Genomic DNA, 26,362 nt, shown 5'->3' on the forward strand with positions numbered 1-26,362 from the left:
AGCCATCTTATTAGCTAAGTAGACTATGGACCAGCAAAGAGGGCAGATGCTGGGGGAGAAGGGAAGAAGAGTGATGAGAAAACCAGTTAGGAGGCTGCTGCCATTTTGCTGGAAGGAGGTATTTTGAGAGGATCTGAGTTGAAGCAGAGGCGGCAGGAATGAGGGGTCAGATTTTAGAGCTGCTCCTAGACCGGAAGACACGTGCCTGACTGAAGAGAGATGGTGACACAACGGGTGATCCCAAGATTTCCAGAAAGGACTCTGCACCGACCAGGGTACAGGCAGAAATTGTTCACCGATGGTGCAGTATTTCAGAGACACGAAGCCAGGAGCCTGACTTGGTTTGTCCCATCACAGCAGAGCCGAGAAGAAGAGTCTGGTGGACTTTCCTCGGTACGACGGACTCAGGAGCGAGGCAGCCTGTGTTTCAACCTAGCTCTCCCAGCTACTAGCTGCAGGTCTCCAAGCACATTATTAACCTTTCTGTCCCCAGTCTCTTCACCTGAAAAGAGGAGATAACAGTAAGATCTATTTCACGGGAGTAACATGTACTTTAAAGTAAGAGCCTTTAAAGTAAAAGCTCTTAGAAAAGAGCCTTGCGGGTATTCAACGCCCCATCAGAGCTGGCTGTTTCCACTAACATGTCTACACAGCTACGTATTATTTCCCTCCGTTTCATAAAACAAGAAACTGAGGCTCAGGAAAACCCTCTCTTACACTGCCAGTCAGAGGCAGGAACTTGTATCTGCCTGCCTTTGAAGACGATGCTATTGGCCCTGTGCTGTGCCGCTTCCGGAGCTGCTGACTCAATTGTGCTCCAAGAAGTACGTGGAATCCCCATGGCCAGTCCCCACTTGAAGAGCAGACTTGGTTTGGCCTGGAGTTTTCGAGAGCACCTACACAAAAAAGAGGGTGGTCGATGCATCAGTTTCAGAGACGAAGAGAATCCTGCCTCAGGATGTGGGTGAGGATGCCACCTCCTCCGGGAGGCCTTCTCAGACCCCCCCAAGTCAGTGTTAGCTGGCGTCCATTCACTGCACAGCAAACTGTGTGTTCCCCCATTCTAAGCTATGCCACTACTGTGTAAGCGTCTCTCCCGTAATCTCTGCGTCCAACTTGTCTATAAGCCCTACGAGTTCAGGGGTCGTCCCTCTTATTCAGCGCAGTATCTTCAGCTTCGGGCAACAGCCTGGAACACTGAATGTGCTAATTAAATGTGTTGCATGAATGATTCCAAGTTCTAATCCTGCTTTTATATGTATTTGTGTCAAGCGGTTGTATTATATGGTTAACAAAGGCCACATTCCTTGGTCATCCTGGGATAGGAGATAAAAGTCCCCTTTCCAGTCGTACATTAATTGAACGTGGCAGAAACCACTGGCTACCTACTCACCAGCTCTTCCTTCTCCTATGAACAGGGCAGCAATGAACACGATTCTAAGGAATGTGCCATGAGCACTCGAAGCCAGCCATGGCACCTTAGCACAGACTGTCATAACAAAATACAGCCTGGATGGCAGAACAGAAACTTATTTCTCGGAGGCGTGGAGGCTGGGAAGGCCAAGATCAAGGTGCTGATAAGGTAGGTTTCGTTCTGAGGCTTCTTCTCTTGGCTTCTAGCCAGCCCTGTCTCACTGCATGCTCACAAGACCTCTGTATTTGTAGAGGGAGAAAGGAAGAGGGAGAGAAAGAGACAGACAGACTGAGCAAGCACTCTGATGTCTCTTAAGGGCACTAATCTCGGCTCGAGGGCCCCAACCTCATGACTCCATCTAACCCTAACTATCCCCCCCCAAACCCCATCTCCAAATACCATCACATTGGGGGTTAGGACTCAACATACAAATGTGAGGGGATACAAACATTCAGCCTGTAACACTTAGAAATCTCATTCCCTTTTGCCAAATACTACATTTCCCAGCCTGCCTTGCGACCAGGAATGGCCAAGTAATCCAGGCCTGGCCATCAGGACATAATGAGGAGTCTGCCAGGAGGCCTGGGGGAAAGAGTCTCCTAATACAAAGACTCCCTCTTATCTTCTCTTTTGGTTCCAGTACCAATTCCTATTGGGGTGGGGGGGGTCTCCCACAGAGCACCAAGTAATTTTCCAGATACCAACAGGGTGCCCGAGAATTCATCTCAATTCTGACACTACCTAGAGAGAAGTTCAGATCCCACGGGTTAAGGGTTCGGTCCTGCAAGACTGGCCACTCCAGTTGAGATGCCAGTCACAAGGCCAGGTTATTACTGCCTGTGTTTCTGACCAACCGGCTACAGATCAGAGGGTTCGAACAACCTCCTTGGGCTTGAGACACCAGCCACAAGTCCAGGTGTTAGCTGTACTTCTGACCAACGGGCTATAAAGCAGGGGTTCCCACGACCTCCTCCTCAGGTTCAGTTAATTTGCTAGAATGGCTCAGAGAACCCGGAAACAGTTTACCTACTAGATTCCTGGTTTATTATAAAAGGATGGAACTCAGGAACAGCCAAATGGAAGAGACGCATAGGGCACAGTAGGGGGAAAGGGGCCGGAGCCTCCACCCTCCCTCCAGGCACGCCACTCTCCCCAATCCCCAGATGCTCCCCAACCTGAAGCTCTCTGAATCGGGGTTTTATGGAGCCTTCAATACACAGGCATAACTGATGAAACAATGGGTCACTGTTGACGGATGTCCATCTCTAGCCCCTGCCCTTCCTGGTCAGCGGGGGGGGGGGGGGGGGGGGGGGCTGCAAATGGAAGCTCCAACCCTCTGACCATAGGCTCACCCCACTCACAATCAGTCCCATCTTTTGGTGCTTTCCAAAGGTCACCTCATTAACATTACAAAAGATACGCTGACACTCTCAGGACTTAGGAAATCTGAAGAATCTGGGGAGCTGTGAGCCAAGAGTACGGGGTGAAAACCAAGAATATGTTTTTCTTACAAATCATAATATTGCATCCTCCCACCCTCTTCCTCCTGCCTTAAACACCGCTCTATGAGCACATGGCGTCTGGCACCATTCCCACCATCTCGTGATCACCCGCCAGTGACCACAAGGCCCACGTGTTAAAGATGACAGAACAGAAAACTTGAAGGTACCAGTGTCCTGGGCTATAATTATTAAGCCACTGTTCCGGAAGAACTTCCTTCTTCCGGGCAGCTTACGACGTGAGGAAAGTCACGTTTAAACCCACTGTTAAATGGGAATTGTTACACGTAGGAGGGTTTTTCAAACTCACACTGAGCAAAATGCATGAAACGCTTTAACGCACACCCACTCTAATGGGATTCAGCCACCCAACCAGAATTGTAGACAGCGGGGATTTGCAATCAAGTGAACACAACACTCTTTCTATTCTGGAAGACACCTGTCGTTTTGGAAATATTAAAGAGTCCCTACATCACCAGAGAGTTTCTGTTCCTCTCAAATTTTGTACCAAGGGGTCATACATAACATTGCAGGACAGAATAGCCAGAGTGAGAAATACAGATTACTTCCTTTAAGAAATAAGAGATTAAATCTCTTATTCATAAGAAACCTAAATAATAGACAAGAATCCAGAAACTGAAGGTGTGGTAATATCCAGCTTTTTTATCACTTGCAAATTATGTTAACAAGTGCAAAATTTCATATGTTAAGGAGAAAGAAAGGTCAGACAAGGAACATCACTCTTAAGATTCGACAATACTACACTGAGAAATGCGTTTTAAGTATTGGTTCCATTCCGTACGCTCTTTGAAAAATGGTTTGTCATGAGTTGACTCAAATGATGAAGTTAAACAAATCTCCAAAACTACTTGCAATTTGTAGAATCGGCTTTTGTTGTTTTATTGTTATTGTTATGTGTGTTCTACCCTCTTGCCAATCAGTTTTCCATTAACATAAAACACTTTGATTCTGGCTAAAGAAGTCACATTTTGTCATTTAAAATTGCAGAGAACATCCTTACACGACGTTCTGTGTAACAACTCAGTGTTGCCATAACAGACATGAGACAAACTCAAACTTTTCCTGAGGCACCTAGAAGTGTCACAGGCAGCTTTTTTTATGCAACCCCTATATAATTTATAATTCAAGATGACAGGTTAAACCACACAATTGCTGTCTAAAAAAAAAAAAAGACTTAAATTACCCCAAACATCTCAAAATGCCTACAACTTCTTCCAAGAGTTCTCAGACTCTGTCCTTAAACGCATGTAAGTAAATATATTTAACTGAGAAGAAAATCCTACTTTGCTGAGGGGCGGGTAATTACCTCTCTAATTTTCCAGGCTGGCATCTCCTCGGAGACTCTAAACTCTACAGGTAGCCCTATGTTTAGTTCACCTTTAGAGAAGTCAGCCAAACCATGTTAGAGATCTTGGCTCTAAATAAACGTAGGTTAGGATAAAAAACAGCCTGAAAAAGGAGCTTCCTCTAGGGTTTCAGGTCTTAGGGTTCTGCCAACAGACGGTTCCAGGGTTGCGATTTAAGTCCCTTTGTGTCTTCAAAATCTCTCTTAAGAAGCCAGACTCCTTTTTCCCCTTACTCATTCATTCCTTCCTCTGCACCCAGCGCATTTCATCAGGAGCCAAAAATGTCAAACACTTCCATGGGTAAACAGAAATCTAGTGGCCTGTGTGTGTGTGTGTGTGTGTGTGTTTTAACGCATGCTGTTATATTATGAGAGGTGACAATGTAATCTGCCTGAGGCACCTCTCTCTCCATCCATGCCAGGCAGGTCATTTTCTTTTTATCAGAAAGGAGAGCAGCTCATCGGGTTTTAGAGCATGTTGACACCAATGTTAATAAAAGCGAGATAAGAAGCGGCTGCCCTTAAGGTGCCGGAGCCTGTACCCGGCCTAAAACAGATACTTCACAGTTCCTGCACCGCAGCTGGAGCTGGAAAGTGATCTGACGCCACAGTGCCTTAACCGCACACACCTCAAGCAGGTAACAGGGTTGTTGTAAAGTGCCGCACGGATAGCGGAGGCGCCTAACTCTAGCGATCACTCCGCTCTCCTCTGGGCGAGCAAGACAGTTCTTTTACGAAGGCAACAACGAATGAGGACCCTGACTTCCCAAAAAACCAGCAGAGGCATGGGATGCAAGCTGGTGCAGCCACTCTGGGTAACAGGATGGAGGTTCCTCAAAAAACTAAAAATGGAACTACCCTGCGACCCAGCAATTGCACTACTAGGCATTTATCCACGGGATAGGGGTGTGCTGTTTCGAAGGGACACATGCACCCCCAGGTTTATAGCAGCACTATCCACAATAGCCAAAGTATGGAAAGAGCCCAGATGTCCATCGATGGATGAATGGATAAAGAAAATGTGGTATCTATATACAATGGAGTATTGCTCGGCAATCAAAAAGAAGGAAATCTTGCCATTTGCAACTAACTACGTGGATGGAACTGGAGGGTATTAGGCTAAGCGAAATTAGTCAGAGAAACACAAATATCATATGACTTCACTCATCAGGACTTCAAGACACAGAACAGATGAACATAAGGGAAGGGAAGCAAAAATAATATGAAAACAGGGAGGGGGACAAAACAGAAGAGACTCTTAAATATGGAGGACAGAGGGTTGCTGGAGGGGGTGTGGGAGGGGGGACGGGCTAAATGGGTAAGGGGCAGTAAGGAATCTACTCCTGAAATCATTGCTTCACTATATGCTAATTAATTTGGATGTAAATTTTAAAAAATAAACAATTAAAAGAAAAAAAAACAAACCCAGCAGAGGCAGGAGCAAGATCCATGGTAAACCACGAGTCTGAAAAATAGTCCTAGCAAACTAAAAGACCCGTTAATCAGTAGCTTTCAAACTTTTCAAGATTTAAATAATTAACTTGAAAGAACTCTTACCCAAAGGTATACGCATATAAAGTACACAAAAGGGGCCAAGCTCTTCTCAGGCGCCCAGCTCCCGCAGCAGAGCCCATGTGGCGCCCAGGTCCCAAGCGCGTGTGCAAATCACTGCACCAGACCCTACCAGCCATTCTGCCGTTTCAAGGGCAAAACCTGAGATTTTATTCTTCTTTCTCTCATTCTCTCTCCTTTCTTCTGCTCTTGACAGCCATTAGTTCCTCAGGATCACCTCTGACATGTAAAGTCCCCAGTGAGACCCCAAATTCACTTGCAGATAATCTAAGAAACAGACACACTAAAAGACTGGATACTTTCTACAACCTACCCTGACAAAGATTTACACACCTTTTCCAAAAGGTAATTTGGCAATATGCATCAAAGGGCCTTAAAAAAAAAAATCGTCCTGTCTTTTGACCTTATGTTCTCTTTCTAGGAATTTACTCATAAAAAAAATTTCCTAAAAAGTGCACGTCAGGATGTCGGAACAAACTTAAACACAGCATTATTTATGCTAATAAAGATAAGTGAAGGGGCACCTGGATGGCTCGGTCAGTGAAGCGCCCAACTCTTCGTTTCGGCTCGGGCCACAATTTCACAGTTTGTGGAATCAAGACCTGCACCGGGCTCTGTGCTGTCAGTGCAGAGCCTGCTTGGGATTCTCTCTCTCTGTGTGTCTGTCTGTCTCTCTTTCTCTCTCTCTCTCTGCTCCTCCCTTGCTGTGCATGCTTTCTCTCTCTCAGAATAAATCAACTAAAATAAATAAATAAATAAATGAAATAAGCTAAATGGTCAACAAAAGGGGACTGTTAAGTAAATTAGTACAGATATGATGGCATCTCCTGTGCTTTGGCCCTACAATGCTTCTTTTTTTTTTTTTTAATTTTTTTTTTTTTTAAAAAAATTTTTTTTTTTTTCAACGTTTATTTATTTTTGGGACAGAGAGAGACAGAGCATGAACGGGGGAGGGGCAGAGAGAGGGAGACACAGAATCGGAAACAGGCTCCAGGCTCTGAGCCATCCGCCCAGAGCCCGACGCGGGGCTCGAACTCACGGACCGCGAGATCGTGACCTGGCTGAAGTCGGCCGCTTAACCGACTGCGCCACCCAGGCGCCCCTAATTTTTTTTTTTTAACGTTTATTTATTTTTGAGACAGAGAGAGACAGAGCATGAATGGAGGAGGGGCAGAGAGAGAGGGAGACACAGAATCGGAAGCAGGCTCCAGGCTCCGAGCCGTCAGCCCAGAGCCCGACGCGGGGCTCGAACCCACAGACCGCGAGATCGTGACCTGAGCTGAAGTCGGACACTTAACCGACTGAGCCACCCAGGCGCCCCCTACAATGCTTCTAATATAACAAAATTATAAAAATAAAAATTAAAAAAAAAACTGTGACAACTCTATATAGTACTATCTAGAAAATATCAATATAAATGGATTGATAGACACATTACAAAATTTACTTACTGAACTGGAATACTAAATTTAGTACCACCTTCCTGGGCAGAAGACACATAGTTTATGTTGTATCCTAAGAAAGGCAACATAAAAGTTTATCTGAGGCTAACTTGCTGGGAGACACTATATCCTGGCATTACCGTAATTACTGGGAAGTCAGTATAATACTTGTATTTTCTAACGTGCTCATGCTCCACCCTCCTTTTCCCTTGACCATGATGTTGGTGACTTAAGGTGGGCCTACGGGAGGAAGTCCCACTAGAAATAATGGAAGACTTTCAAGAGCTCTTCCAAAGGTCTATGCCTGCTCTCATTAAAGTCCAACTCCATGATAAATTGTGTCTCTAAATATTTCCACAGACTACGCCACAACAGGCGACGACGTACTGTCTATTCGGTGCCAGATACTAAGACTACAACAGATGAATAGAATCACGGACCTTGTCTTCGAGGCCCTCGCCAACCAGTCAAGCGAACAGATAAACAGGTATAGTGAGGTAAAAGCTAAGAAGTGTCTAAAACACTGAGGACGGGAAAAGCACAGGAATCTCAGAGGAAGAGGCATTTGCGGAAATGGCTTGCAAACGCTGTCATTTTCTCCCTCTCTGGGTGCCCCTGAGATGGGAAGAGAGGGGTCTGAGGAGAGAAGGACAGCTGGAAAGGCACTGAGGCTGGCGTCCTCAGGGAAGCGGCCCCCCGGTCACAGCAGGAGGACCAGGCGTGAGGTGGCGGAGATGAGAGGGTTGGGGGCAAGGGTCGGCCGCAGATAATAAATGACACTGAAACAAGAGGAACCTCATCTGGCAAGCCCAGGGGTCGGAATTTTAACACGCAGCCAGGAGTAAATCTCTGAGAAATTGTGAACAGCGGAGCGACACGGCCACTTCACACCTTGCAAGGTGGCAAGGAACAACCTGACGGGAGGGAAACAGCAGGCCGAGAGCCTAAGGAAATCCAAAGGGCCCGAACACAGGGCTGGCGCCAAGATGAAGAGATGAGAGAAGGGAAGACGTGGGGACGGGGGCCAGGGCGTGGGAACCAACCGGATGAGGTGCGGGAGGGAGAAGCGCTGCCCTCCTTCTTCTGGAAGCCTCTCCTCAAGTCTTTCCAGCGCCGTCTCGCTCCTTCCCTCAGTCCGTCCTGTCTGCTGGAAAGAATCCTCCCCTGAGAGCTCTGCGCTGACAACCCAGGGGACGCTGCCCTCCTACCCTGCTTCACTCCTCCTCAGAGCATTTAGAACCACCAACAGTAGACCCGTGTTTACGTGTTTATTTTCTGTCTCTCCCTGCAGCACCGGAGCTCCATGAAGACAGGGGCTGCCTGCCTGGTTCATGGCCGGATTCGGCAACTTAGGACAGGGCGTGGCACACAGGAAGGGCTCAAAAAATATTTGTTGAGTGAGGGCTCGACACTTGTCTGGAAGAGAAGGAAGGAAGGAGGGAGGGAGAAGGCAGGCAGGCCCCTCAGATTTGTGGTTTGAGTACCTGACTAAAATGTCATGTTACCGAACTGACATCAGTATACTGGGTGGGGCGGGGGGCGGGGAGGGAAGATGAGAGACGCCAAGACTGACTGTTTTGAGTTCTAGAATATTTCATCTGGCCAAGGATGGCACCGTGAGAAGTCATTAATAAATCCTTCCCACTTAAAAAAAAAAAAAAAAAAGACAAAAGAGAAATCAAGGGGTAGCAGGGGAGGTCCTGGAGCAACTTTTCAAGCAGGGTCTCCTTTCTTGGGTGTTCCGAGTGCGAACATAATCTGAAGACCCTGACGCTGAGGGTGTTCGCTGACTCACCCAAGGTGGCACAAGCTGGGAAATGGCAGAAGCAAAACGAAAATTCAAGTCTCCGGGCGCCCCCATCCACTACACAACAGTAGAAGCAAACCAGAGTTAGTGACCAGAACTTTTCATATACTTTAAGAATACTATTAAGCTTTCCCTCATCCTTCTCCACGTTGGGATGCTTTTGAATTCAGGGTTTCAAATTTATGAGAAAAGATGGCTTCCACTGCCATCATGTTCTGTATCTAGGAAACATACTGCCTGAGACTGACCTCTGAAGTCTCTAAGACTTAGTCCCGGCCAATTACACTCGCTGTGTCAGAATTTCTTTACCATGAGGAGGACCAAAAGAAAAAAGTCTTAAATGAGATAATCACCATCCACCGCTGCGCTATGCCCCCTTCGTTCTTTATTTGAAATTTCAATTCACGCCTCACAACTCGCATCAACGGACCTCCCCATCCCTTTGCAACATCCCACAAAGACCAGAATAAACGTTTCATCCTGTCAGCTAACCCCAGGTACCACCGGGCTCGCGTCTAGTCCCTTAAACCAATGGCCGGAAGCTGACAGAATATGCGAGACAAGACTGAGTTTAACTGGCAGAGGTGCTCAGATCTGCACTGTGCTATCTGAAACTCAGACCACAGGAGACAAGAGTGCACTTTTTTCACCGTGGCAACAGATTCAACCTCTTGGCCCTGTGGAAGCCATCTGAATAAATTTAACCAAAAGGAAAATGAAAAGAGAGAGCGAGAGAGCGAGAGCGAGAGAGAGAAAGGAAAGAAGAGGGAAAACTTCCTATCTTCTGATTGAGGATATATTCAGCACTCTGATTTTTTATGCACATTTGATCATGCTGCTGACAGCCTTGGAAGTTAAGTAATATGGACTGCTGCACAGAGGTTTCAAACCTTGATGGAAACCAATGGCAGGCTCCTTTTGACAGTCCAATAATGACAAGCACGTTGCAGGCCAATGCCCGTCATTCACCAACATCTCCAACCTGCTCCAACTGCTGCACAGCGACTAAGTGGAGGGTCAGAGGTTAAGCTCCAAGAAGCCAGCGATGAAGGGCAACTGTCATGCACCACTGCCTATTGTGAAGCAGCAAGGAGTGGCTGTCTCCTCCAGAACATGCAAAACGCTCTCATTCTGTCCAGGCAGAGACACATCTGAAGGTCCTAAATGAGACCATCGCCAATTCATGAAGCGCCAAACTGACAGCATGCCATTCAAGCTGTCTCCGATTTGACTTTTTTTTCCTATTTCAAATCACAAATGCATGCAAAGTATACAGTTAAGCATAACTCCTCAGCCATGGTTTTAAGCAGGCTATGCTTTTCAACACATTCGTAGCCTCAGACACATACACAATCTCAGATCCTAAAAAAAGGAAAGAAAACACAAAATTAATTTATTCTTCAGGGAGTTTCTAATAAAGTATATAATGCCACATGGCACAGAAGAACCCAGATGACAGTTTTCTAGGAAAGTTCACAAATTGTGTACCAAAGAAAATAACCTTAAAAAGGAATGATTTCATCTTATTACCATATAACCAGGAGAGCATAAGACTATAACTATATGTGCGGAATTTTATTTAATGAAAGCAAGAGAATTTTAAGTATGCGGTAATTTATCAATGCATTTTGTAATTTTTTATGAGAATATCACTCACAGATTATTCAGAGTTTACATGTGACAGAAATACATCCTTCCATAATTCTAACTTGGAAATCTTCTTGTTTTTTCTGTAATGGAATGACATGATCCCACTCAGATGTGTGTGTTAATATATATTAACAAAGAGATTTCATCTTTATTGAGCAAAAAGAAATGTCTCATCTTATTTAGAAGCCTATGATTGTCACTAAAAGTGACCGGCTAGGATTAAGAATTAAGTTGGACAGGTCTTCTTATACCCTTTTCACCAACAATAGGATTTCTATCCACAAATAGAGCCATAAGTGGCCCTCATCAGAGACAGCCTTTAGCGGAATGAACTTGAAAATGAGCCTTCTATAAAGGTGTTGGTCTATACCAACTATAGCACTAAAGTCACTCTTTAAGCCCTGATCACTATCACCCACTCTTCCTTAAGTAAGCCTGGGGAGAGGAGATAACCTATCAACTATAAGGAACAAAGCCAGAACACCCCATCATTAAAGCCTGTACAGGCTGAGGTCAACTAATTGCCCTATGCTCTAGCAATAAGAAAGAACACAGCTAGTTTCTGACACAGAGATGGAGAAAACCAAACGCAAGTTATTTTAAGTAATGTATGAGCACGCATCAACCTGCCATTCCCAAGCAAAACCAGAAATTACGGTGTATAAACCCAGATTACTATACGTAGTTCTGATCAAGAAAAACCTCACAAGCCGCAAGTACTGATTCACATACTATTGGGACAACTACTTAAATAACACTGTTCAAAACAAAATAGCTAAGTGAGCATTCTGCAATGTAAGAGACTTGGTAAGAATGTGAATATGAAATGACGTCTCTTTCCTGAGGGATAATTTTAGGGGGAAAATTCTTTACGTCATATTCAGGCATATATGGCCCACGAAATCACAAAGACTGAATTCAGAGACAGGCACTTCTTCCCCAAATCCTTTTATTTTAGACCTGGCTTGCAAACATCAAAGCTTAATGTGAACCAATACAGGACAAATAAAAGAAAGTACTCCTTTTAGACACCCCTACAATCTACTAATGCCATCCATATTCCTACGGGATAACACAGAACAAAAACTTAAATGGCTTCAAAAAACAGGCTAGCTGATTAATTAGTCCCAGACTCATAAAGGGTAACAAGAGGAAACCAAGAATTTAGGAGCGGCAGATCCCAAGAAAAATTCTGCATGGCTAAGTCCAATGCTCGAATTATTATACTGGAGGAAAAAGAGGGTGTGGTGCCTAAATCTGTTCTGTCACCCTCAGATCCGAGAGCTTGGCTAAATTCCCTCCTCAGGCCTTCCTGCTCTGTGACTCTGCATGAAGGGGTCCCCACTTGATCCTTTCATGCAGATGACAAGAGAAGGAGAAGTTGGCTGGACATCAACCTGTGGTCATAAAATCCATCCTTCGTTTCCCCTCTTCAAAATATCCTGGAGGCAGGGGGGACGAGATAACGGCAGTTGGTAGGAATAAGGCGGGTGGGCACGTTCATTTCGAGGTAGAGCAGGACGGTTTTTCATGAACATTCAAAAGGAAGAGCCAACCCTCATATCCAGTCTCTCCAACCCAGGACACGGTAGATACTCAATAAATGTCTGAGGAATGAATTGATACATGAATACTCAATACCCCTTGTCAAACTTTCTACTCGGTTGATACGTAAGGGGAACGTACCAGAATAGCATTTTCTTGGAGAGAAACACTGGACACATATCCTGGAGAGATCAGGAGGACAACCACTGTGCTCCACTTTCCCCATTTATCCCAAATTTCACTATCTAAAAGGTTCTCCCACATGTAATATACATTCAGCAAGATTCAAAAAAAAAAAAAAATGTTGCTACATTCAGTCAAATGTGATTTCAGTCAAATCAATGACTCCTGCTATTTCAGTGTTCCACAGATCAGTGGAGATGAACAGAATTCCCACAGTGGGAGTTGGGATGCAGAACGTGGTCTCAACAACTGGGCCTGGTAGTTGTTCCAGAAAGTCCCATTAGACCATTAGACGGAGACGACGATAATTCTCCCTCCTCTTAACATGCGGCTTTTTATCAGGCCCTCAGTGATATAGTGACATAGCAACTAATTTTGTTTACCTTTCCTCTGTAAATGAAGCCAAAAGGCCTGATGCTCACTGTTGGAGTGTAGAAATATTGCTGCATGCTCATGGTGGTGGAGGGTGGGGAACAAAGCCAAATGGAGGGACTGCTCTTCTCTGTGTCCGATTCCGCAAGGCGAGATGCTGCGGCGAAGTGCCTGAGTGCTTCGAGATCATCAGTACAGAAGTGCCAGCTAACCCAAGCAGGTGCCCTGCTCTCGGCCGAACAAAAGCCAGACACACTCATTTTACCATATTCATTGCACACGGAACTGTTCAGCGCAAGGAGCACCGGTTGCCTCCGGGTCATGAAATAATACTAAAAACTTTATAATCATTCATTGATTAAGTTTTCAGCATACTCTATCATTTGAATCCAATGGGAGCATAAAGAGCTATTTGTGAGGTCAACCACGGTACAGACAGATGCTGACATGCTATTGATGGCAAGGTGGAAAGAAATTGCTAAATACAGCAGATCAATACCTCGTTTCACTGTTACAGCCTTCTGCAGACATAAAATATATATCTTTACAGCTACAAAAATAATAATAATGAAAGTGGGAGATAAATGCTTCCCTCAAGGTAAACTATTTGATTAGCTAAGGGCAAAGGTGACAGCAGCAGTTACACTAAAGTAACTTTATAGTCTTAAATAAAAACAGGAGGAACAGCAGTGGGATGAAACGGCAAAATGAATCGGGACACACACAGGCGATTCAGATACAGCGCTTTAAAAAACCACAGCGATAGGCAAAGGGCCACCAACATCTAAGATTTTCCTATGGTCCACAAATCCAGTTTCCTGAGATCTATTCGTCATATGGCTTTACACAAAACATTTCTAAATAAAGCATTTTCTGTTGTGGATGGAGAACAAATAGAGAGCCGAGGACAAATAAATGTGCTATCAAGTGTAACGAACAAACAAAAAGCTCAACTTTCGGTTTATACACAATTCCATTTCACCGGAAACAGTGAGAGGCAACCAGATCTTTAGCACCTTACTCGATACATAAAACAAATTTGTAACATGGCTCTTGGCCAGAGGGAGCTTATAATCTCTCTAGGGAAAAGAGAATTACAGGAAACACCACTAGATGTGAGCAATAATAAGATGCGATACCTATTATGACCAAATGTCAAGATGCACGGTATTGTACCATACGCAAACTTCCTGTTGTTACCATACATTCTGACATAGGAAATAAGGTCAGCAGGAAAGAGATGAAAGAAATAATCCTCAAAAGCTTCATGAAAGAGGGAGAACTTGAGGCAATTCCTCAGGGATTGGTAGATCTTATACAGTATCATCGAATTAGTTTTCATTTCGCGGAGATGAAACTTGCTTTGTAAATCCCCACAGTTTGAGATTAAAAACAACCAAACAAAATTTACCATCAATTATCTGAGACATAAAGTCTCGTAGGAATCTTTAAAAATAGCCTAAAGGGTATTTTTGTTTTCAAAAAGTTATACCTCCTTTTTCCCTGCTAGCAATGAACTGCTAAAAAATGGGGGTGGGGGGCGTGCTTTACTAGAAACCACAACACTGAAATGTCAGGGATTATGTAAAGCCCTTCAATGAATATTATTCTAAAAAAATATTTACTAATATCACAGAAAACAACTATCACTCAGCATTTGAATGGCATTTAGCAATTTATTTTTTTAATCTTTTTTAACATCTATTCATTTTTGAGAGAGAGACAGAGCACGAGTGGGGGAGGGGCAGGGAGAGAGAGAGAATCCAAACCAGGCTCCAGGCTCTGAGCTGTCAGCACAAAGCCCGAAGCGGGGCTTGGACCCACACCATGAGATGATGACCTGAGATGAAGTCGGACGCTTAACAGACTGAGCCACCCAGGAGCCCCACATTTAGCAATTTAAAATCAACCTGCTAAAAAATAATAAAAAATAAAAAATAATAAAAATAATAAAATAAAATAAAATAAAATAAAATAAAATAAAATAAAATAAAATAAAATCAACCTGTTAATCTAGGACTGACTTATCAGATGGCATTCATTTTCCAAAAAAAAACCATGGGAAATCTTAACAGACCATGATACAATACCACACCCCTATATAGCAATAAACAAAACATGTTAAAAATAAAAATAAATCTCAGTGCTAGAGAAGCAATGAAATTGTAATGTAACTATAACTGAAAGGGAAGGAATAACTACATATTTATTTTTCCTCCAAATAAGAATTTTTTTTAAAAAAGCTGTGCAGTACCTGGATGGCTCAGTCGGTTAAGCATCCAACTCTTGATTTTGGCTCAGGTCACAATCTCAGGTTTGAGCCCCGCGTCCAGCTCTGCACTGACAGCACAGAGAGCCTTCTTGGGATTCTCTCTGCCCCTCACCCACTGGTGCATGTGTGCACACACATGTGCACACAGTCTCTCTCTCTCTCTCTTTCTCTCTCTCAAAACAAATAATAAATACTTTTTTTAAAGGGCTGCTCTAAGACCTATAAAAATGGAAAAGAATTTTTATCAATTTTATAATTTATTATCAGTTTATATAAATTACACTAGCTTTTTAGTCTTTGTTTTGGGAAAAGAGCATAATAATGTCTCTAGCATTCTTCTGCGGAGGAAATGCAATTGAACCACAACATTTACATCCTCCAGCAATGCACATCCATTTCACTAACTGTGTGGTGATGCGGCAGTCTAGGACACCCCACATAAACTAGAAGCTTTTTTTTATCCTAGTAAACTAGAAATTCTATAGGTGGGTGAAGGGCTCCTAGGTCTCAGTGTACTTTAGGCTCTCTCGATAATGAGCATTTGAAAATTAAGTCTCAGAAAACAATCAGTAAATATTTACTGTATATCTGTCAACAAAGTTGTGTTACATATTTCAGAGGACGTGTGCATACATATATATGTGTGTATATAATATACATATATTTTTTAATACTTTCTCCTCCAAAGAACTTGATACTATGTTGGGAGAGAGAGCTGGGGGAGTAGTGGATAAGACAAGAATACTAAAAGCCTTCTATTTTAAATCATATTTGTATCTACATAGCATTTTTAGTGCTGTGCTCACGACTCTGCATGCATCACAGAACCAAAATACAATCTGTAGAACTAAGAAATACTAAGTGATAAGCGCTACAAAAACATGCACAAATTGCTACAGGAACACAGAAAGGAAAATTATTTTTAAGATTTTGAAATGCTTTTCATATTACAAAAATAAATGAACTAAGTATTCATCTCAAGAATTCAGTAAAATAAAAACAAAAGCAGTTTAAGCAAAACTGAAGGAAGGAAACAATAAAGATTGAGGTAAAAATTAATGAATTAGCATAACAAATTCAAGAGATCGTTTTAAAAAAAAATAGGTCACAAGCAAACAGAATCAAGCTTTGAAGACATTACATGAATACATAAAGTTAAAATTAAAAAGAAAAAATAAAAAATATGGAATTTTTTATTATAAAACTGCACAACTCTATCTTATAAGCCAGAGAATGTTATGTTCAGTGCTGTGCTAGTAAATATGAAACCTCAATTTCTGAGAAAGCATAATGACCAAAATTTACTCAAAAGGAAAAAACTATATAGCCCACTAACTAGAAAAGATATTGGTACAGTTATCCAAAAATTACCTTCCCTAACATCACATGAAGAGTTTTACAAGTAATTTAGTTCAAACATCCAAGGGAAAAATAATTCCAATGTTTTTTAAAAGGCCCTAGAGCACAGAAAGAGGAAAATGGTACAAATCATTTTATGACACAGGCTTATCTATGACAGCAAAACTTGACAAAAGAAAGCACAAAAAGGAATGTTTCCCAGCATTTTAACAAGTAAATTATCTTCCCTCTACCATTTGCTGATGAGGATCAGCCAAAAGAGTTTTATTAAATTTTACTAACTATGGTTTGAATTATGACTATAACATGCATATTAGGGGCGCCTGGGTGGCGCAGTCGGTTAAGCGTCCGACTTCAGCCAGGTCACGATCTCGCGGTCCGTGAGTTCGAGCCCCGCGTCAGGCTCTGGGCGGATGGCTCAGAGCCTGGAGCCTGTTTCCAATTCTGTGTCTCCCTCTCTCTCTGCCCCTCCCCCGTTCATGCTCTGTCTCTCTCTGTCCCAAAAAAATAAATAAACGTTGAAAAAAAAAAAATTTTAAATACGGCTCACTGAAGATTCTGATATACCCTGGGGGTACTACCATCCAGCTTCCTTGGTAATCACTGCTATAGACCCATCTTGCTTTCCTAATTGAAATACTACAAGGTTGAATTCAGTAGTATGTTAAGACATAATGTGACTAAGTAGGATTTATGCCAAGAAACCAATATTAGAAACTATATTAACAGGTTACATTCTATCAATGAAAGTCAGACATTACCATCTAAATAAATGTCTAAATGTCAAAAATATATTCAACAAGGGGCACCTGGGTGGCTCAGTCGGTTAAGTGTCCAACTTCAGCTCAGGTCACGATCTCACGAATCGTGAGTTGAAGCCGTGAATCGTGAGTTCAAGCCGCGAGTCAGGATCTGTGCTGACAGCAGAGCTTCAGATCCTCTGTCTGCACCACCACCACCACCACCACCACCCTGCCCCATTCTGCCCTTCCCCTGCTTGCTCTCTCTCTCTCTCAAAACTAAAAAAGCCATTTTTAATATATATGCATATATATATGCACATGTATATTAAACATGAATTCAACCTCAGTCCCTAGAAAAAAATAAACTAAAAATCAAAGATTATCGTCAGTAATTACCATTACACTCAATACCAGAATCCTGAAACATAAGTAGTAAAAGCATGACTATCACCTCTATTCAAAGGTTTTAGACAAAGTAATAACACAAGAAAAAAAAAAAAAAAGGGAGGAGAATATAATTACTGAAGGGGGAAAGACCAAATTTTATTTGCAGATGATTAAATTATATGCCTAGTATATACCTAGAAACCCAAAAAAATCAAACAAAAAATATTAGAATAAGAATATTTCTATATTGTGGCCAATTACAAAAACAACACATAAAACAAGCTTTCCCATGTACCACTCTAAAAATATAATTTAAAAATATCCCATTTGCAATAGTAACCAAAAATAGTAATCAAATTATGTAAAATATACAGTAATAAACCCAAAAGGTAATAAATAGTACTTAATTGAATAAAATTACAAAACTTTATGAGGACCATGAAAGAGAGCTTAAATAAATATAAAGACAAATCACATTGTGGAATGAGAAAAAAAATTTTTTTAAGTTTATTTTTGAGAGAGCGAGTGAGAGTGGGGGAGGGGCAGAGAGAGAGGGAGAGAGGAAAAATCCCAAACAGGCTCCACACTGACAGTGTGGAGCCCAATGCAGGGCTCATACTCACTAACCACGAGATCATGACCTGTGTTGAAACCAAGAGTCAGACACCTAACCGACTGAGCCACCCAGGCAACTCAGATGAGAAAAATTTTTTGCCATAATTAGTTCTTTCTTTTTGTTTTGTTTTGTTTTGTTTTTTAATGTTTATTTTTGAGAGAGAGAAAGAGTGCTAGCAGGGGAGGGGCAGAGAGAGAGGGAGGCACAAAATCCAAAGCAGGCTCTAGGCTCTGAGCTGTCAGCACGGAGCCTGATGCAGAGCTTGAACTCATGAACCATGAGATCATGACCTGAGCTGAAGTCGGACACTTAACTGACTGAGCCGCCCAGGCGCCCCTATTTCAGTTCTTTCCAAGTTAAGTTATAAATTTAATGCAATAATAATTACAATACTAAAGGGATGATGTACCCAAGAGACTTAAAAAAGTGATATTTTAAGTTTATCTGGAAAAATTGTTAAGTTGTCTCCTCCTTATAAAAGAAGAGCCAAAGAACTTCTAAAAACAAAGAACAGTCATGCAGGTCTTGTACTGCTAGAAACTGGAAGGCATCATGAAGCTCTGGTAATTAAAATGGTGTATCAAGAACAAGAGACAAAACAAAAGAATCAATAAAACAAAATAAAAACAAACAAAAAGCAGATCCGAGTATTTCACCATTCAAATCAGTCAATTAATTTGCATAATTCCGAGGTGGAAACTGGTGAACCACCTGGGAGGAAAAGTTAGATAGCTACTCCATTTCATACACCAACTAAATTCTAGATGCATTACAAGAATGATATAAAAATATAGGGGTGCCTGGGTGGCTCAGTCGTTTGAGGGTCCGACTTCAGCTGAGGTCATGATCTCACAAACGTGAGTTCGAGCCCCACGTCAGTCTCTGTGGTGGCAGCTCAGAGCCTGGAGCCTGCTTTGGATTCTGTGTCTCCCTCTCTCTCTGTTCCTCCCCTGCTCGCACTCTGTCTCTCTCTCAAAAATAAATAAAGATTAGGGGTGCCTGGGTGGCTCAGTCGGTAAAGTGTCAAACTTCGGCTCAGGTCATGATCTCACAGTTCGTGAGTTCAAGCCCCGTATCAAGCTCTGTGCTGATAGCTTAGAGCCTAGAGCCTACTTCGGATTCTATGTCTCCCTCTCTCTCTGCTCCTCCCCCGCTCATGCTCTGTCTCTCTCTCCTTCAAAAATAAATAAAAACATTTAAAAAAAATTTTTAATAAATAAATAAAGATTAAAAAAACTTTTTTTTAATATTAAAACACAAAATACCTAGGACATATAAGTGACTAATTCAACTGATAATTAGGTGGGAAAAGTTTCCCTATACATAAAGAACAAAAAATTTTTGAATAATAAAAATTCAAAAGTAGAAGGCAGGCAACAAACAAACTAGGAAAAGTATTTCCATCAGTTGATTAACGAAAAATAACATCCCTAATATTTACGAAGTAGTCTTACAAATCAACAGGAAAAGACAAACACACATTACCAAAATGGACAAAGGCTATATAAACAAGCAAATCACAAAAGAAATATATTTTTGGTCAATAAACACGATGAGAGGGAATTCAACCATATACTCAGTAATTAAGAAAATACAAATGGGGGGGGAAGAAAATTCAAATTAGTTCTACAATGAGCTCCTACTTCACCTCCTCCAAATTGGCATATATTTTTACTTTATGCTAATTCTCAGGGTTGGAGAGGACATAACAAACGTGTATTCTCAGGCAGTGTTTCTTACAGTAGAAACTGGCATCACCTCTCTGGGGGGCAATCTGACAGTGCAAACTAAAACTCTTTACCAATGTTAACCTGACAATTTGCCTTTTTTTAATTTACCTTGTGGAAAATACCAGAGGTTTGCACAAAGAGTTATGTGCAAGAATGGTCACTGAGAGATAATTTATAATAGCAGGAAAAAAAAATCCGTATGATGAAATAGTACATAATGAAAATCCATATGATGAAACACTTTATGTTTTGTTTAAAATATCTTATATAAATATGTTGTAGATAAAACTGGGCTCACAGTGATATATTGGGCATATAATAGGCATAATAAGAATAATATAGTATTTTAACAAATACACCAATATACTAACACAGAGGTTATTCCTGGAAAATTATAGGCTTTTTTTTTCCTGCTTGGTATTTTTTTTGTATTTTTAAATTTTTCTAATATAACAAACTATCATGTAATTGGGAAAAATAACATTTTAAATAAGAAATGCTTAATTATCTGTGCCCCACATATTGTTGTCATACATTTACAAAGCTGTCTTTCATTAGCCGCATGTTAAAAATAATTTCACTACCTAAAGTCACATCCATGGTAATATTAATCACAGCTAATGCTTACAAAACACTTATATTTACCCAACGCTATTCTAAATACTTTCTATATATTAAATCATTTCATCCTTAGACTATTAGTATCATCTCCATTTTACAGTTGAAGATTGAGGCTCCAGGAGATGAGGTGAGCTGGCCAAGATCGCTCATCTAGTAAGTAGAGAAGCTAGGGAGAAAACAAGGCCAACTGGGTGCAAAATCCATACTCTGAAACACACAACAGGCTACTGTCTCTCCTGATAAACTATACTATAAAGCAACAAGACTGATTTACAATACATATGTCAGAACATAAACAATCAAATAAGCACTATCCCCTTTAAAGTAGTCTCCGTGGGAAACTATACATATCCAAAAATGTGGTCACTGATCAAAACATTTTTGGAAATCCTTCCTTTGACGGTCTCCAGGGGGCAGTAAAAGTGAGAAAAGACGAGATTTCTATCAGACAGCTAGGAATCATTCAGCCGCGAGTCTTAAAGTGTGATTAAACTGCACAGTTCTGCTTTTGGTAACACAAGAAAAATCGATGAGGCTGATTTTACTATTGCACCCATACCTGGTATCCGCTTCCAGGAACTACATTCACAGGAGGCTTTCACCACTTGCTACCCTGCAATTACCATAATCATTTGCTCACTGAGCCGAGGTCCTCCATGGCAAAGATTATATCTTACTCATCTTTGCATTTCCAGCCTCTAACACAATTCTTGGCACAACAAAGAGTACTGGTTAAGTATCTCTGAATGAACTCTAAAGAGAATGCCATACCTACAAGTGCTCTGAGCAATGACAATATAGAAGAATGAATAAAAATACCACAAGGAGAGCATCTGAGCCTGTGTACAGGTAAACATATAATGTAGGTAGAGACTACAATGGAAATTTTAAGGAGTAATTCTTACAATTCTAAATATTAAGGAAGATAAAACAGTTTTTAACAGGTCTTCTTAGGACGATTCCTAGCTATAGTCATTTCACAAAACACAAGGAGGGGGAGTAGATATGCCTCATTGTCTAAAAAGCAATCTACTGAACCAAGGATGCAGAAATAACCATAAACTTTCTCAGACAACGATGCAAAAACACATCTGCTACACAGAAGACACCAGGATGCATCCTGCCTATGGGTTCAATCGACAAAGCACAACGTGGTGTCTGAAATATAAATCAAAGCACCTTACATCCCTGGTACTTATTGACATTTGCTACCTGCAAATTTCTAATATGTGCAAGATGGGCCTATTTTTATTTACAGCACAAACCACAGACTGAATGTAAAACAAGACGCTTAATAAATCCAGGGGAACATAAAACACCAGCATAACTCAGACAGCAAGACAGACACTCACTCCTTAATTAAGTGGGTGATGTTCTGTTTAAAACAAAAAGACAACCCTGGGCTGCAGCTAAGATTAAGCACTCAGTGTTGCGAGGGAAACGCCAACCATTTTCGGGGCAGAGGCTTTAAATCATGAAAAATAAACCATCTGATAGTCTGTATTCAATAGTAAGTAGACAGTCAGGACACAGACTGATTTGGATTAACACATTTTCAGTTATAACAAGTAATTTTACAGAGGATTAGTATCTTGATGGTCTGATCAATATGAGGCACCACTGCCATTACAGATGAAGAGAAAATTGCCCCTCTGGTAATAAAGTGTGCGTGTCTTCGTTCTCCTTCATTTGCTGAGTCCATTACAGTAATGGTTCCAGCATTAACAGCTGGGGCAATTTAAGCAGCAGGGGTCTGATGAATTTAAAAGCTGGGCACACTGGCTACTCATCCTTTCCTCTCCTTCCAGGCTGCAGAGGCAACTCCTCGGCCTGGCTGCCTCCAACACGAGGATCGTGTTTCGTGAGAACAACGGCCACGGTACGATTTGCCAATTATTGTCTCATTAGTAGTGTTACCAGTCAATAATGTGACTAAAACAAAAACCGCTCGCAGCATATTGGCTGCTGATCCTGCAAAAAACTGCCAACTATTTACCTAAATGACAAGATTGACGTGACAACAGGCTAGAGTCCACGTAAACTGGAATGTTTTCATTCATTTGCCTGATGCTAGTCTCTAGCCAAACACAAAACAAAAACAGAACGTTCACGCTGACAGGGAAGAAAAAAAAATCGTCAGCAACATGTTCCATCTCTGTTCTCAAAAAATGGCAAACTGGAAAACAATGAGATAACGGACTGCGGTGCACAGACACAGAAAATCCATATTAATACAGCCTTGAGACTTTAATCATGCCCAATTCAACAGTGAGTTAAGGTTGCCACATCAGCCCATTTTATATGATTATTAGAGAAATGCTGGCCCTTGAGGCTCAGCCTTGAATGATCCAGTCACTAAATGAAGGCGCCAAAGGGCAGACTTAGGGCTAATGCAGAAATCAGAGCACCAAATTTTCTGATCACAAACGGTTATGAAAACACTCATGCACTGGCAACATCTCTCTCTCTCAGATCAGCTGCAACACAATTTGGTCCTTCAGACTGAGTTTTCCACTTCGTTTCTACCAGCTGTAAAGGATCTCAACTGCCATTTATCCATATGGCAGTTCTTTAACATAAAAGAAGGCATGGTCCCTTTGCAAGCAGGTCATTTCCAAAACTACAGAGCAAATAAATGATCATAATGGCAACAGGACAGATGCTCACAGCACAAACAAAAATGCGAGCCTAGAGCACCTATGCAAGGTTCAGCTTTCAAACATGCACTGGCCTTGCAAGAGAAACACGATGCCAAGGCCAAGGGTGTGGAAACTTCCTACCGATGCCAATCTTAATCTCCTGAACGTTTCCTAACCCGGCCCAAAAATCCCCAAGATTCCTCCCAGCTTCCACTGGAAAATCAACTGGTGAGACAGTTTTGTAAAATAATACAAAATCAGTGAGTATATAACAGAGGATATAACAGTGAGTATATAACAGAAATGTGGTTAGCAGAACTCTAAATTTACCTTCTCTGAACTGCACCATTTTTTAAGGTTCCAAAAGTACCACCTCAACTATAAAGTTCTTGTCTTCTAGAGATTAGAAAGTCATAATTTAAATGTAACTTTATCAAGAAATCTGCCATAATAAACTAGCACCGACAAAATACACCAATCCTCCAGGGTAAATTAGCATCTTAAATTTAAAGGGAGCACTAGAAAACAATTGTTGGCAGTTGCTAAAGCATGTGCCGAAGAGAAGAATCCTATTTCTCAACATTAATACCTATACCTATGGTGTGTCAAGTAATTTAAAATCCATGTGTAACCACTTTGCATTCTTTCTTTCAGGTTCCAGCTTCAGCTCTCACTAGGGCAAAGCCTAATGACCAATAATAACGGGTGATGCTTTGGGGGAATTCACTCATTCTTTTGATAAATATGTATGCGATATTTACTATGTGCCTGGAACAGTGTGAAGTGCCAGGGATACAATGGTGAAGAACAAAACTACCCACGGTCTCTACTTTCTCAAAGCAAACAGTCTAAATGCCAATACCTGTATTGCCAGACTTAACCACAATAGAATCCAATCGGCAGCCGGGGAGCCAATACGATCATTATTAAGGGTCACATGTAACCTGTATCAGATACTGGAGGCTCTCAACCATTCAATCTTCAACAGACACTTACAAATGTCTCTTATGTGCAGGATACTCTGCTGGGTACAATACAGAGAAGGAAGGATGAATAAGAAAGACACCACTGTAGTCTTCAGAGAAGCTGTCTAAAGCGTCTAAGACTTTTCAAATGGCGTATTTGGTTTTCAAAACCAAACAAACATGGTAATACAAAGTAACAAGAATTCAATGTGACTCAGTGGGTTAGCTAGTTAACTTTTCAAGGAAAAATACTTAAAGTGTTTTGGAAACCATGAATAAACTAACCCTTCTATCTAGAGAAGGCAATCCAAACTACTAAATAGTGATTAAAGGTTGAGCCATACACTCGAAGAGAGATCAAGCAAAAGATAGAGACGTTTGGGGGGGACGGGGAATCACACACTGGAATACGGCAGGAGAAGTTTTAATTTTTTAAGTCGGCTGGTCATTGGCCACCACCAAAAATGTTCTACATTCAGTTTCCTAAATCTGTGACAGATAAACCGGCAATATAATCCAGGATGGTCCATAGTGAAGGTAGGGACCAAAAGAACCTTTCCAGAACCTTACTAAAATGCCAAACTGCAAAAAACATAAAATAAAACTGAAGTAAAAAGACCCAATGAACACATACACAAACCACAAACTTCCTTTTATTCCACTATCATATTTATAACTCACTAGACAGTATAACATAAGGTTTATCTTATTAAATGGTATCAAGAAAATAGCCACCAAAACAGAAGACTTTGTTAATGATTTTTATTTGAAACAGCAAGTTTATTCTGGATATGTTCCTTCACTGATAAAAGTGTACATTACTTAAACAAAATCATCATGTTCCTAATAAGTGTACAGCCCTCTCAGTAATAAATCTTAACTAGTTATATTTTCAGTATTTTTTAAAAAGATGATCTTATCCATAGGAACCTTTGAAACTAACTTGGAATTCAACATCTACACCTTTTCACTCCATGACTGAAAAACAGTTCTAATACCCTATCAAAATACCAATGGCACTTTTTACAGAACTAGAACAAGGAATCCCAAAATTTGTATGAAGCCACAAAAAATCCCAAATAGTGAAAACAATTTTGAAGAAGAAAAACAAAGACGGAGGCATCACAATTCCAGATTTCAAGTTATACTACAAAGCTGTAGTAATCAAAATAGTATGGCACTGGCACAAGAATAAACATATAGACCAATGGGACAGAACAGAAAGCACAGAAACAAACCCATGAGTATATGGGTCATCTAACCTTTGACAAAGGAGGAAATACGTAATGGGAAAGTCTCTTCAAGAAATGGCATTGAGAAAACTGGATAGCTACATGCAGAGAAGTGAAATTGGACAACTTTCTTATACCATAAAAAAAGATTAACTCAAAATAGATTAAGGACCTTAATGTGAGACCTGAAACCATATAAATCCTAGAAGAGAGGATAGGCAGTAATTTTTCTGCCATCAGTCGTAACAACGTTTTTCTAGATACATCTCTTGAGGCAAGGGAAAAATTAACTATTGGGAGTTCATCAAACTTAACAGTTTCTGCACAGCAAAGGAAAAAATACACAAAATCAAAAGGCAACCTACCAAATGGGAGAAGGTATCTGCAAATGACATATCCAATAAAGGGTTAGTATCCAAAATATATAAAGAACTTATAAAACTCAATACCAAAAAAAAACAAATAACCCAATTAAAAAATGGGCAGAAGACAAGTACAGACATTTCTCCAAAGAAGACATCCAGATGGCCAACAGACACAGGAAGAGCTGTTCAACATCACTCCTCATCAGGGAAATGTAAATCCAAAGTACAATGAGATATCACCTCATACCTCTCAGAATGGCTACAATCAAAAACACAAGAAACAACAAGGTTGACAAGGATGTGGGAAAAAAAGAACCCTCTCGCACTGTTGATGGGAATGCAAATTGGTGCAGCTACTGTGCAAAACAGTGTGGAGGTTCCTCGAAAAGTCAAATACAGAACTACCCTACGATCCAGCTACTGCACTGCTTGGTATTTACCAAAAAAATACAGAAACACTAATTCAAAGGAATACATGCACCTTCATGTTTATTGCAGCATTACTGACAATAGCCAAATGATGGAAGCAGCCCAGGTGTCCATCAATAGATGAATGGATAAAGATGATGAGATATATATAATG

The 26,362-nt window shown here is 41.2% G+C and overlaps 1 protein-coding gene and 1 long non-coding RNA gene across 7 annotated transcripts in view; one reads left to right on the forward strand and one right to left on the reverse strand.

Moving 5' to 3' along the window:
* The window catches only part of FTO (FTO alpha-ketoglutarate dependent dioxygenase), a 394,888-nt gene that overhangs the window by 357,330 nt on the left and 11,196 nt on the right, over positions 1–26,362 (reverse strand). The window lies entirely within an intron of this gene.
* On the forward strand, positions 1,324–24,551 carry LOC147573464 (uncharacterized). 3 transcript variants are annotated; one of them, XR_015244795.1, is made up of 5 exons: positions 1,335–1,582; positions 6,048–6,196; positions 7,654–7,790; positions 22,387–22,457; positions 23,872–24,551. It is a non-coding gene; the product is annotated as an uncharacterized LOC147573464 (long non-coding RNA). The 3 variants fall into 3 exon arrangements; XR_015244794.1 differs by lacking the exon at positions 6,048–6,196 and having other exon boundaries at positions 1,340–1,582; XR_015244793.1 differs by lacking the exons at positions 6,048–6,196; positions 7,654–7,790 and having other exon boundaries at positions 1,324–1,582.

This window comes from Puma concolor, chromosome E2 (assembly GCF_028749965.1).
Source record: "Puma concolor isolate L17-30 chromosome E2, mPumCon1.1.hap2, whole genome shotgun sequence".
Lineage (NCBI taxonomy): Eukaryota > Metazoa > Chordata > Mammalia > Carnivora > Felidae > Puma > Puma concolor.